General features: G+C 53.9%; 1 pseudogene; it reads right to left on the bottom strand.

The window, feature by feature from the left end:
* Window positions 1-4,047: 4,047 nt before the first annotated feature.
* LOC105874683 (U6 snRNA-associated Sm-like protein LSm5 pseudogene) lies at window positions 4,048-4,322 on the bottom strand (annotated as a pseudogene).
* Window positions 4,323-11,417: the final 7,095 nt, after the last annotated feature.

The following is an 11,417-nucleotide window of genomic DNA, read 5'->3' as shown; positions in this document are numbered from 1 at the left end:
GGGGAGGCGTGGGGGCAGAGGGAGATGGTCCTAGGCCTGAGCTTTAAACCTCGGCTTTGGCCGGGCGCGGTGGCTCACGCCTGTAATCCTAGCTCTCTGGGAGGCCGAGGCGGGCGGATTGCTCAAGGTCAGGAGTTCTGAAACCAGCCTGAGCAAGAGCGAGACCCCGTCTCTACTATAAATAGAAAGAAATTAATTGGAGTCTTGCAGCCCCTTGTCTCCCACGGCACGGGGATACAGCCCCAGGGGCACGGCCAGCCTGGCCACCACAGCTCTTCACACCTGGCGGCTGTGGCCTCTTGCAACGAACCTCGACCGCCCTCCGCCCTGTCCCCGGCCCTGCCCCGGCTCCTTGGCCTTGCTTCTGCCCCTGTGCCCTGCAACTGACCCGTAGTGACCACTGCCTTCCCTTTATTCAGCCTCAGCTATGCGGTCAGCTCCTGAGAGACACCCCCCACGCCTTCACCATGTACGTCTCCAGCGCGCCGGCGGCTCTGTTCCACGCGAGCCTTCCTCGCGCTAAATAGCCTCATCCGCTTGCGCCGCACGGGCCGTCTTCTCCGGCGACGGAAGCGTCCAGCCCACTCTCCACTACATTCCCAGGGCCTAAAGCAGGGTCTGGCTTGTTCAACAGACTCGCAATAAATGCCGTGTTTCCCCGAAAATAAGACAGAGTCTTATATTTATTTTTCCTCAAGAAGACACCCCAGGGCTTATTTTCAGGGCATGTGTTATTTTTTTTTAAGTACGGTACAACCATCTACATTGATTCAAATACAGTGAAGTCGTCTTCTTCTGGAACATCATCACAACTCTCCAAACCCCGAATTCCATCCTGAATGTCTCGAGACTCTGTTTCCTTTAGAACCACTGGCCCCATCTCTCCTGTGGAGCACTAGAGCTGTCACGGGGCGGATGAGAAGGGCTGCTCGTCTTCTTTCCCGCTCCGCGACGACGGGCACGCGTTGTGCAGACGCGCTGCGCAGCCACGCCCGTCACTAGGGCTTATTTTCGGGGTGGGGCTTCTGTTGTGCACATGCTTAGAAATCCTGCTGGGGCTTATTTTATGGGTAGGGCTTATTTTTGGGGAAACACGGCAGTGATTGAAAAAGCGGGTGGTCTTGCGTCTGCAGCTTCCCAAATGTCATCGTGGCCCATTGATGTTCTGCAACGGGCGAGCCGGCCGCGCTTCTCCCCCTTCCGGAGAGCAGGGGGGCAGGGGAGCAGGGGGCAGGGGGGGGCAGGGGGGAGGCAGGGGAGCAGGGGGGCAGGGGGGCAGGGGGGCAGGGGAGCAGGGGGGCAGGGGGGCAGGGGGGCAGGGGAGCAGGGGGCAGGGGGGCGGGGGGGCAGGGGGGGAGGGGGGCAGGGGTGTGGTGGGGCAGGGCGGCAGGGGGGCGGGGGGCGGGGGGGCAGGAGGGCAGGGGGGCAGGGAGGCAGGGGTGTGGTGGGGGGCGGGGGGGCAGGGGGGCAGGGAGGCAGGGGAGCAGGGAGGCGGGGGGGCCGACGGGCGAGAGCCCTCTCGGCCAGACACAGCCACTGTGCCGGCACGGCGTCTCTGCTGCGCGTCTGGTGACCCCCGCCTGGTGCCGTCGTGACACAGAGTGAGTCACTTTGCGCCGAGAGCGTGAGGCCTGCCAGCCGGGGGAGGCGCCACGTGGCCCAGCAAGAGCAGCACGACGTGCTGAGAAATGCAGTAGGAATTTGAAGGAGGGAAACGTCAGCGTGCAACGCCGTCGCCGGGGCAGGCGTCGGGAGAGACGGGGTGGTCTGTGAGACGTGGAGGCAGAGAATCTGGAAAGACAGAGAAGAGGAGGTGCGGAGTGCAGGAAGAGAGGAGGGAGCATGTTCTGGTTTGGCCAGACTTGGACCTTAGGGAGCCAGGAAGGGACTGACTTAGATTCTGCCCAAACCATGCCTGTTGAGAAAGCTCAAGTGTTTACTGAGAGCCCGAAAGAATCCAGACTGGGCCTACAGAAACAAGTCAGTGGGGCTGAAGGTGATTCATTAAGACATTCCTTTCCCCTCTAAGGCTCTGGTGCTATTTTTCTTGGGAATATGGGTTTTGTTCATTAAACAAGTATTTATTACCTGTCTACTATGTACCAGGCACTGTGCCCATTGCCGGAGGCCAACAGTAAACAAGAGATCACAGTCCCTGTCCCCAGGAGCTTGCAATTTCTCCAAGGACGTAAACAATGCATGGATAAATGCATAATGATGGTGTAGGCATAGCTAATGCATTATCTATTTCAGGCAAACTCTTTCATACCAAGATGTGGGAAGAGATAGGGAAAGAAGAAGGTTCGGGGAAGAGAGGGTGCTATTATTAGGCCGTTTGCAAGGCTGTTTGTACCATCTTGTGTTAGAAGGGACAAGTGGCTGCCTCTTTTGTGGCCTGTGACAAAACATAAAACCACAGCCATGGAGACACAATTTGCCATGGTCCAAGGTGCAGCCTCTTTGAGAAAATAAATACATAGTGTATTTAAAAATGTACATTCTTCATCGTAGAGTGAGCTGTGAACAAAGCCAGATACACTTGGTAAATTACTGAACAACTCTCAGATGTCTACCCCATAGCTGTATTCTTCCTGTCATCAGGCTACTAGGGCTGCCCTAACAAAAATGCCACCAACTGGGTGGCTTACACAACAGGAGCTTGTTTTCTTACAGTTCTGCAGAAGCCCAAGATCGAAGCGTTGGTGGGGCTGGTATCTTCAGGCCTCTCTCCCTGGCTTGTGGATGGCACCTTCTGGCTGGGTCCTCACTTGGTCTTTCCTGTGTGCACACACCTGGGCCCCTGGTGTCTCTGTGTGTCCACGTTTCCTTCCCTCCCTCCCTCCCTCTCTTCCTGGGTCTGGCTGGGGTGCAGTGGCATCACCATAGCTCACCTCAGCCTTGAACTCCTGCACTCGAGTGATCCTCCTGCCTCAGCCTCCCAAAGTGCTGGGATTGCAGGCCTGAGCTGTAGTGCCCATCCCAAATTTTCTTTTCTTATAAGCGCACCAGACAGGTTGGATTAGGGCCCCCCTAAAGGTCTTGTTTTAGTTAATCACCTCTTCAAAGGCCCATAGCTTCAAAAAAAAAAATCACATTTTGAGATACTGGAGGTCAGGGTTTCCACATACGAATTTTGGGGAACACAAGTCAACCCATAACGCATTCCAATCCTCGTACAGAGTCCTGTCCTCAAAGGGAAGGACCAGGTGAGCCCTCCCCGTCTGCCTCCTCTCTCTGCCTCTAGCTGGGGAGAGTTCTCTGCTCGTAAGGGCTCCTGTGATTCGTTGGGCCTTGCCCGATAATCCGTGACAGTCTCCCCATACCTCAAGTCACGCCTGCACAGTCTTGCTCGCCCTGGGAGGTGACGTTCACCAGCTCCAGCGTGAGGGTGTGGCCCTCTCTGGGGACTATGCCCACCACAGCCCTGGCGGGCAGAACGGTTTGGATCTGCAGGCTCGAACAGCCACTTCTGGAAATCGTCCAGTCTTTCGGATGACCTTTCTTGCTCTCTGGGTGTACGGCACCCGGGGCGTGACGTGGTGGCTGCAGGGAAAGAGGGCTGCAGTCTAGACCTTCTTGCTGGCCTCCGGAGCCCGTGGCGTCCGCAGATTAGGTTTGGGCAACATCGTAGGGGTGTAGAAATCATCTTATGTTATTCAGTCCCTGGGGTCATAATTCCAGCTGAGTCGGTCTCTTCTCTTCTCTTCTCTTCTCTTCTCTTCTCTTCTCTTCTCTTCTCTTCTCTTCTCTTCTCTTCTCTTCTCTTCTCTTCTCTTCTCTTCTCTTCTCTTCTCTTCTCTTCTCTTTCCTTTCTTTTCTTTCTTACAAAAAACATCTTTATTTTAGTCTTCAAAGAAGAAATTCTTTTCTTCTTTTTCCAAGATAATCATGATTAACTTACAAAATGGGTATACATCTTCAAAGTATTTCCCTTTAACGGGAAACTGCTTTATAGGATCTAAATATTAAAAAGTAAAAAAAAAAGAAAAACCCATTGTTTTGTCACTTTAAGACAAAACAGAGCCCAGCGTAAGTCAAGGGAACCCATCATACTTCAGGTCCTTCCCCTCCAGGACCCAGCATTGTTATATTATTTCCATTTAGCAAAATCTGATCTGATTAAGTAATTCTTCTTCCTTCAGGTGTGATTTCAAATTCAGTGACATCTTCTAGTACCATATTGACAAAGTCATCAAATCCTAGAAGAGTACCAACGATTTCCTCATCGCTCTTCATGACAATATGAATTCTTGATCCTGCACACTTGTCCACAGGCTCCAGCGGCAGCAACTGCGACGGTTGGTAGCAGCGTTAGCCGCCATGGCTAGGCCGGCTGACTTGGTTTCTTGATGTGGGCCACTGGCCCGGGTGGGCCAGTCGGTCCTGGAATGCAGGGCCTGGAAGGTGTCTTCAGAGCTGCCTCTAGGTTTTGGAAAGGTGATGCCATCTGTGGAGAAAGTTAAGAGCCCTCATGGACAACAGCTATGGGGAGAAGGTAAGAATCTTTGCGGACACCAGCTGAGTGGCCGCAGAGTGACAATTACAAGGGGACAGTCACTAATTATTATTATTTTTAGCTAGGCCCTCACCGCAGTTCTGGCCTTGCACCCCGTTACTGAAAGGCGGTTTCAACGTTTCCCCGGCCATGAGAGGCCCCGGGCGAGGCCCACCGTTTTCAACGCAGGAAGGCCATTTTCAAGGCCTTCCTCTCCGTCCCAGTGGGTGAGAGAGCGTCCCCTCCCCTCACACAGCTGGGCTGGGGGACCCAGGCTCTCTCCGCCTAACCAGGCCATTATGGACACCACAAGGGAGTTTCGGCCTAGGTCCAGCTGCTCATTGCACCAAGATCCAGTTATTGGCACAATGAGGAGTGCCAAGGAAGGAATTTTTAATACTGTGGACAGAAAAAAAAAATCTAAACTCTGAAATAATTAAAAGAGGTTTATTCTGAGCCAAAGTTGAGGACCATGGTCTGGAGATAAGAAGCCAAGAAGCCTTGAGCAAGCGGACCCGCCGTGGTTAGGTCACAGTTGGTTTTTCTACATTTCAGGGAGACAGGGATTATAGGTAAAGTCATAAATCAAACCATGGAAGGCTTACATGGGTTTGGCCCGAAAAGGCAGGACATCTCGAACCGGGGGCTTACAAGTCAAAGGTGAGTTTAGTGATTCTCTAGCTGACAATTGGCTGAAAGAGTTAGGCTTCACCTAAAGACCAGAAAGGAAAAGTTGGGGTCAAGATGAAGGTCAGAGCACTCTGGGAGGTCCAGACAGAAGGATCTGTCCAGTTAGGGAAATGATCTGCTAGGAAGCTGAGTTAGGACGAGGGGCTTCCATCTTCCAGGTGATGTTAATGCGAATCGGGTTGGGAAGCAAACCACACCGTATTTGGTTAACAAAACCTGTTGAGTGAGATTTTACCATTTATGAGTGTGACTCACCAGTCCCCTTAGAAAGGAATTTTTTTTTGTTTTGTTCTGAGACAGAGTTTTGCTCTGTTGTCCCAGCTCAAGTGCCGTGGCGTCAGCCTAGCTCACAGCAACCTCAAACTCCTGGGTTCAAGCGATCCTCCTGCCTCAGCCTCCCGAGTAGCTGGGACTACAGGCATGCACCGCCATGCCCGGCTAATTTTTTTTTTCTCTCTATATATATATTTAGTCGGCCAATTAATTTCTTTCTATTTTTAGTAGAGACAGGGTCTCACTCTCCTTCAGTCTGGTTTTGAACTCCTGACCTTGAGCGATCGACCCGCCTCGGCCTCCCAGAGTGCTAGGATTACAGGCGCAAGCCACTGCCAGGCCAGAAAGGAATTTTTGAGCAGCAGGAAAGATCAGAGTTCAGTCCTCAATACGAAAGACAAAAGACGTCTTATCCGGAATGTGGCGGAAGCAGCCACAAACCCAGGCTTTTTAAGGAGGGGCGGACAGAACCTCAGCTCCTCTGCCTGGCAGAAAGCCCGCCTTTTCTGGGAAACAAAAGGTCAGGTAGTTACTTAAGGGAGAGGATTATAAGAAACACACAGGGGGCACCGGGCCGTGTTTGCGGAGGAGGAGCCGGGAGCGGGGTGGCCCTGCCCCTCCCCTGGACCGCAGCTGCCCAGGCTGTCCGGGACCAGCCTGCACAGGGCTGTCCCATGCGGGCTCCTCCTGCTCCGTGGCGTTCCCTCCTTTCTATGTGACAGTGCCCCTGTGCCGTGCATGAGCGACCCTTGCCTACTGATGGGGTGCAGGAGACAGTGCCCCCAAATATGGCACCTTGGAATTGGAAAAACGGAAGCAGGAAGGCCACCGGAACCTCCTTGCCCTTCTTCCCCGGGCACGTCCCAGAACCGGGAAGGTCACTCTCTGCCTTTCCCTCCCTTCTGCCTTGCAAATCCTCACTTGACGAGGTCCTGCCCTGCACACAGAGGGAGGAATGTCACACACAGGTGCCGAGGGCAATCTGAACACACAGCCCTGCTGAATTCTCCCCGGCCTGTGACCATTAGACGCCCTTTTGTCCTCCTGGCCATAAAACACAGCCAGTGTCCCTGTTTCTTTGGGCCTTCGTTTCCTAAAGGCTCCCACGTCACACAAAACCCGCATTAGGTAGATTTGTGTGCTTCGCTCTTGCCGGTCTGTGCTTGGTTGCTGGAGCCCCAGCCTTGAGCCTGGGGTGGGGGAGGGAGAGGCGTCACCCTTGCTCCCCGCCCTGCCCTGCACAGGGGCAGCCCGTCTCTGCCCCCAGCTCCCTCTCCTTCCCCATTCCCTCCTGATCCCCCCACCGTCCTCCCTGCGTGTCCTTGTGTCCTCACTGGGGCCACAGCTGAGCAGCAGGAAGAGGAACTGCCCTAGAGTAAGGGGAGATCCAGAAAGCTTAGTCCTGCACTAGTTTTTAAACATTTAAGGATTTTGAAGCTCATTTGTCCAAACACACTTGTGTCTTCATTTTCCAGCCGGTAAACCCATCGCGAGCTGCTAACGAGAAGGTGAGTTTGTTTCGTCAGAGACAGAGGAATGTGGGGAGTGGGACGGTCACTCCCTCCCGCCTCCTCGGGCTGTGACCTTGCCACCTGCCAGAGGGGAGCAGGGCTGCAGCTGCCAAGAGCTCAGAACCTGCAACTGCAGGCCTTTCTCCTCCGCCAGCGAGCCCCTCGCCGCTTTGGCCTTCCCTTTACGCCCAGAGCCAAAACTCACTCCAGGCAATTCGAGAGTTAAATGTAAGAAAGTGAAATTGTAAAAAAAACCCAAAAACCAAAAACAACTAGACAAATAAAATTAGATGTTTATAACATCCGGAGGGGCGAGGACTTAGTAGAAGCGTGAGGAGGACTTAGAAGTGATAAAGAAAACACTGGGCAGATTTGACTGCGTGGAATTAATTTTTAAATGAATTTGCTGTGTTCTCGCTGGCGGTTAGTGAAATTGGTCTTAGGCAAATCGGCTTTTAAATGAATGGGTCCGAGAGAAATGGGTCAGCACTTGCTCAGACGCGGTGGTGGGAACGGGCCAGGAGAGGAGCGTGTGACTAAGGGACTGCGCTGCAGGCAGGGGCGGGACTGGTGACTGACCAGGTGCAGAGCGCAGGTGGAGGGTGGATCGGAGGAGGTGGCCTGCAGGGCAGCAGGACTAAGTGACCCAAATGGGAGCAAGGTGGCGGGGCAGGCTTGGCCATGCAGAGATGAAGTCACCATAGGTCACCTGTTCTCAGACCCCAGCCTGCCTCAGAATGACCTGAAGAGTTTGCTAAAATGTGTACGGCCGGCCGGGCAGTGGCTCACACCTTGTAATCCCAGCACTTTGGGAAGCCGAGGCAGGAGGATCGCTTGAGGCCAGGAGTTTGAGACCAGTCTGAGCAACAAATTGAGACCCTGTCTCTACAAAAATATAGAAAAATTAGCCAGGCATGGTGGCACACACCTGTAGCCCCAGCTACTGGGGAGGCTGAGGCAGGAGGATCGCTTGAGCCCAGGAATTTGAGGCTGCCGTGAGCTATGATGATGCCACCGCACTCCAGCCCTGGCAACGGTGCGAGGCCCTTCACAAACGAACAAACAGAACATATCGCAGGGCCATCCCCAGAGCTGCCACCCCAGAGCTGCCGGTTCTGTGGGACTTGGGTTAGAACCCTCTAACAAGTTCTCAGGTGAGGCTGAGGCTGCAGAACCTGGACTCGCGCTCTGAGAACCACCGCCCGGCTCTGGGAGGGAGGAGGGTGGCGAGAAGTGTCCGACAGAGCGTTGTCACTGTGGACTTGCAGCCCTGGGGGAGAGATCTGGCCCAGACCTAAGGATCGTAGTTGCCGCTGTCTCTTGTCAGCCCGGCACTGGTTGTGCCAATGACGGGCTCATGGTCCTGGGGCGGCCGAGGTTGGCACCAAGCCAGGTCACCGGGGCGTGGAGGTTTGTAGCTGGGCTGAGCGTTCTGGCGTGTGGCCCTGGGCCTCGTGAACACGGGGGCCACGAGTGACGGCAGCAGAGGTGACCACAGGACCCGCCTTCTGGTCTCAGAACATCACCTATAGGGTACGTCTTTCGAATCCGGAGTCTGTGCTCCACTGGGCGACGATTTTGTAGGCGCCTAACATCTTGCATGAAATCTCTTTCTGCTTGAGAGCTCTATCGTCGTCTTCTTCGGTAAAACTCGACTAAGAAATCAGTCCAGTTCGCTCTGTGTGACTGCCTAGGGCTCTCCATTAGGACGTAGGAAGATTAACATGTAAGCATCCATAAATCTTCATTAAATGCAGTACTTGTCCAAGGTAAAGGGTTTAATTAAAAAAGCTACACATTAAATAAATTGTGGTGTTTTGAAATCTCTTAAACACATTAAACAAATTACAGTGTTTTGAAATCTCTTAAACACATTAAACAAATTACAGCGTTTTGAAATCTCCAAAATTCCAATATCTCAATATTGACGAAGATGGGGGATACAAAGATGATCAAAACTCACTTCTTACCTTAAATAAAAAGGGACACAGGCATACTGCTTTTTCATTCTATAATAAAGATATAAGCAAAGTACTGTGAGATCCTATTTGCAGTTGTTAACGTCTCCCGTTCCTGGAAGAAGTAGACATTCCCACCCCCACAGACATGGCCAACGGAATGCGAGAGAACCAGACAGGTGTCACCTCCAAGCAGAAGATGTTAGCGCCACTGTGACTTTCTACCAGCTCACTTGTTCTTCCCCTGAGCCCCAGGATGACCCAGCCTGGTTCCCAGCATGAGAGAATCCTTAACCTAAGTGCACCGAGAGTAAGAAATAGACCTTTGTCATAAGCCACTGAGATTTCAGGGTGGTTATTGTACTGAAGTGGGTTGATACCCATGGGCAAGAGAAATTTCATTTTGCTGGTGACCTTGAGTAAGCGTTGTGGGAGGTCCTGTGATAGAAGGTCGGCTTGGAGGGAGGAGTAGGATGTCAGTGGACAGAGAGGGCAAAGGGGGGGGGGGTGCCTATACGGAAAGGTGTAGATGTGGGGAATTCGGGTAGTTTGGGGAGCAGGCACAGACGCCGATGGATCTAGGAACGATGGCGTGCATGGAGGGAAGCGGAAGGTGAGGGTGGGAAAATTCAACCATAGTTAGAGGGACTCGAACGTCCTGCTCGGGTCTCCAACGCAGCTTGAAGCGGACAACCAAGGGGGTGTCTCTGCAGGGGACAGCAGTCAGTGGGGATGCTCATAGATTTGAGACATTTACAAGCTGGAGGAACAGGGCTCATTCAGAGGCAGTATTTGAAGGTGATACAGGAGAAAGGAAAACTGGGATCAGAGACGGTGACTGGCAAGGTTTTTCTGAAGTCAGGAAAGAGAACCTACCTAAGTGAAGGTGGTGAGGCACTTGGAAGGGGCTGAGTTCCCACCTGTCGGCCCTGAGCCCGGCGAAGGGAGAGGAGGCGGCTGTGGACGGGGGTGGGGCGGGGTGGGGGGGACCCCTCAGCACAGATGGGGAAACCAGTCAGAGGCACCAAGGCACTCGCCAGGGGGTGGTGCACAGTCCACGGGCAACACGTGAAGGGCCTGGAAAAGTCCCGGCACACACGTGACTGCTGCTCGGTTAAGTGTTTGGCCTCCGTTTTTCTTCATGTGATTTACTAGGTCCCTGAACACGGGCTCTTCCCAGGCCAGAGCCCACAGGCCAGTGGCTGCCCCGCCAACGTGTCCTCCCACCTGTTCCACGAGGACCCCCGGCATCCACTGCGTGGTCTCACAGGCACCCCCCACCGACCCCAGAAAATCCCACCCCCTAACTTTTATCATTCACAAATTAGCATCCCTCCATAAATCCCAATCCGCAGAGTCTGAGATTGAAGTTTGGGGCAAATTGCACGTAGACTTTCATCTCAGCCCCTTTGCATGGCTCATTGACTTACCTGGCTTTTTTTTTTTTTTTTTTGAGACAGACTCTCGCTCTGTTTCCCAGGCTAGAGTGAGTGCCGTGGCGTCAGCCTCGCTCACAGCAACCTCCAACTCCTGGGCTCAAGCGATCCTCCTGTCTCATCCTCCCAAATAGCTGGGACTACAGGCATGCACCACCATGCCTGGCTAATTTTTCTATATATTTGTAGTTGGCCAATTAATTTCTTTCTATTTATAGTAGAGACGGGGTCTCGCTCTTGCTCAGCCTGGTCTCGAACTCCTGACCTGGAGAGATCCTCCCACCTCGGCCTCGGATCACAGGCGAGAGCCACCACGCCCGGCCAGTGGCTTCTTGAAGTGTTATTTACAGAACTAGACTTTCGAGAAGCGGCGTGACCGGTTTGCACGCGGACACTAAATCCGAGATTCACCTCCCACCCCACAGAGTAAACGAAGCGAGAACGGAGGCCCCTGCCTGGCGTTGGGCAGAGCCGGCGTGGGTTTCCCCGGCGGCGCCGGGAGGAGCAAGTGAACAGCAGTCCCCGCAGCGTCAACAGGCGCTCCCGGCTGCACGGCGGAGCTGAATCGGGCTGCAACCCGGCGGAGGAAACCTGGTGTGAACATACATTTCTATGTCACGTATCCATGTGAGCATATAATACGCAGCTATATATAGTCAGCTACAGCTGGCAGCGAAAATAAAAGCTCTGTGCTTTCTTGGCTCACTCGAACCGCATAAAAATAGCGTGTTTGACAATCAGAGGAGGAATGCGCAAGCCACTGCTAGCTGCGGGTGTGAGCGCAGCCCACGAGGAGCCTGCTCACACTCCTGCGGCCGGGCTGCTGCGTGGAGCGGCTCCGCGTCGCGTCCCGCCCCGATTCCACACGGATGACTCCAGGGAGGGTCTTGTGCCCAGGCACGGCTTACGTGGCAGGGAAGGAGAGAGTTCCCTGAGCCAGGCCACGTTCCGTGACCTGAGTGACGAGTCCAGAAAATGTGCAGATGCCGGTGCGGCCGGGGCCGGGGTCCGGGGAGGACTAAGGCACACGGAGTGCGTGTGTGCAGCCACATGT

The sequence above is a fragment of the Microcebus murinus genome, chromosome 15, assembly GCF_040939455.1.
Source record: "Microcebus murinus isolate Inina chromosome 15, M.murinus_Inina_mat1.0, whole genome shotgun sequence".
Classification (NCBI taxonomy): Eukaryota; Metazoa; Chordata; class Mammalia; order Primates; family Cheirogaleidae; genus Microcebus; species Microcebus murinus.
This window is presented reverse-complemented; position numbering and strand designations above follow the sequence as displayed.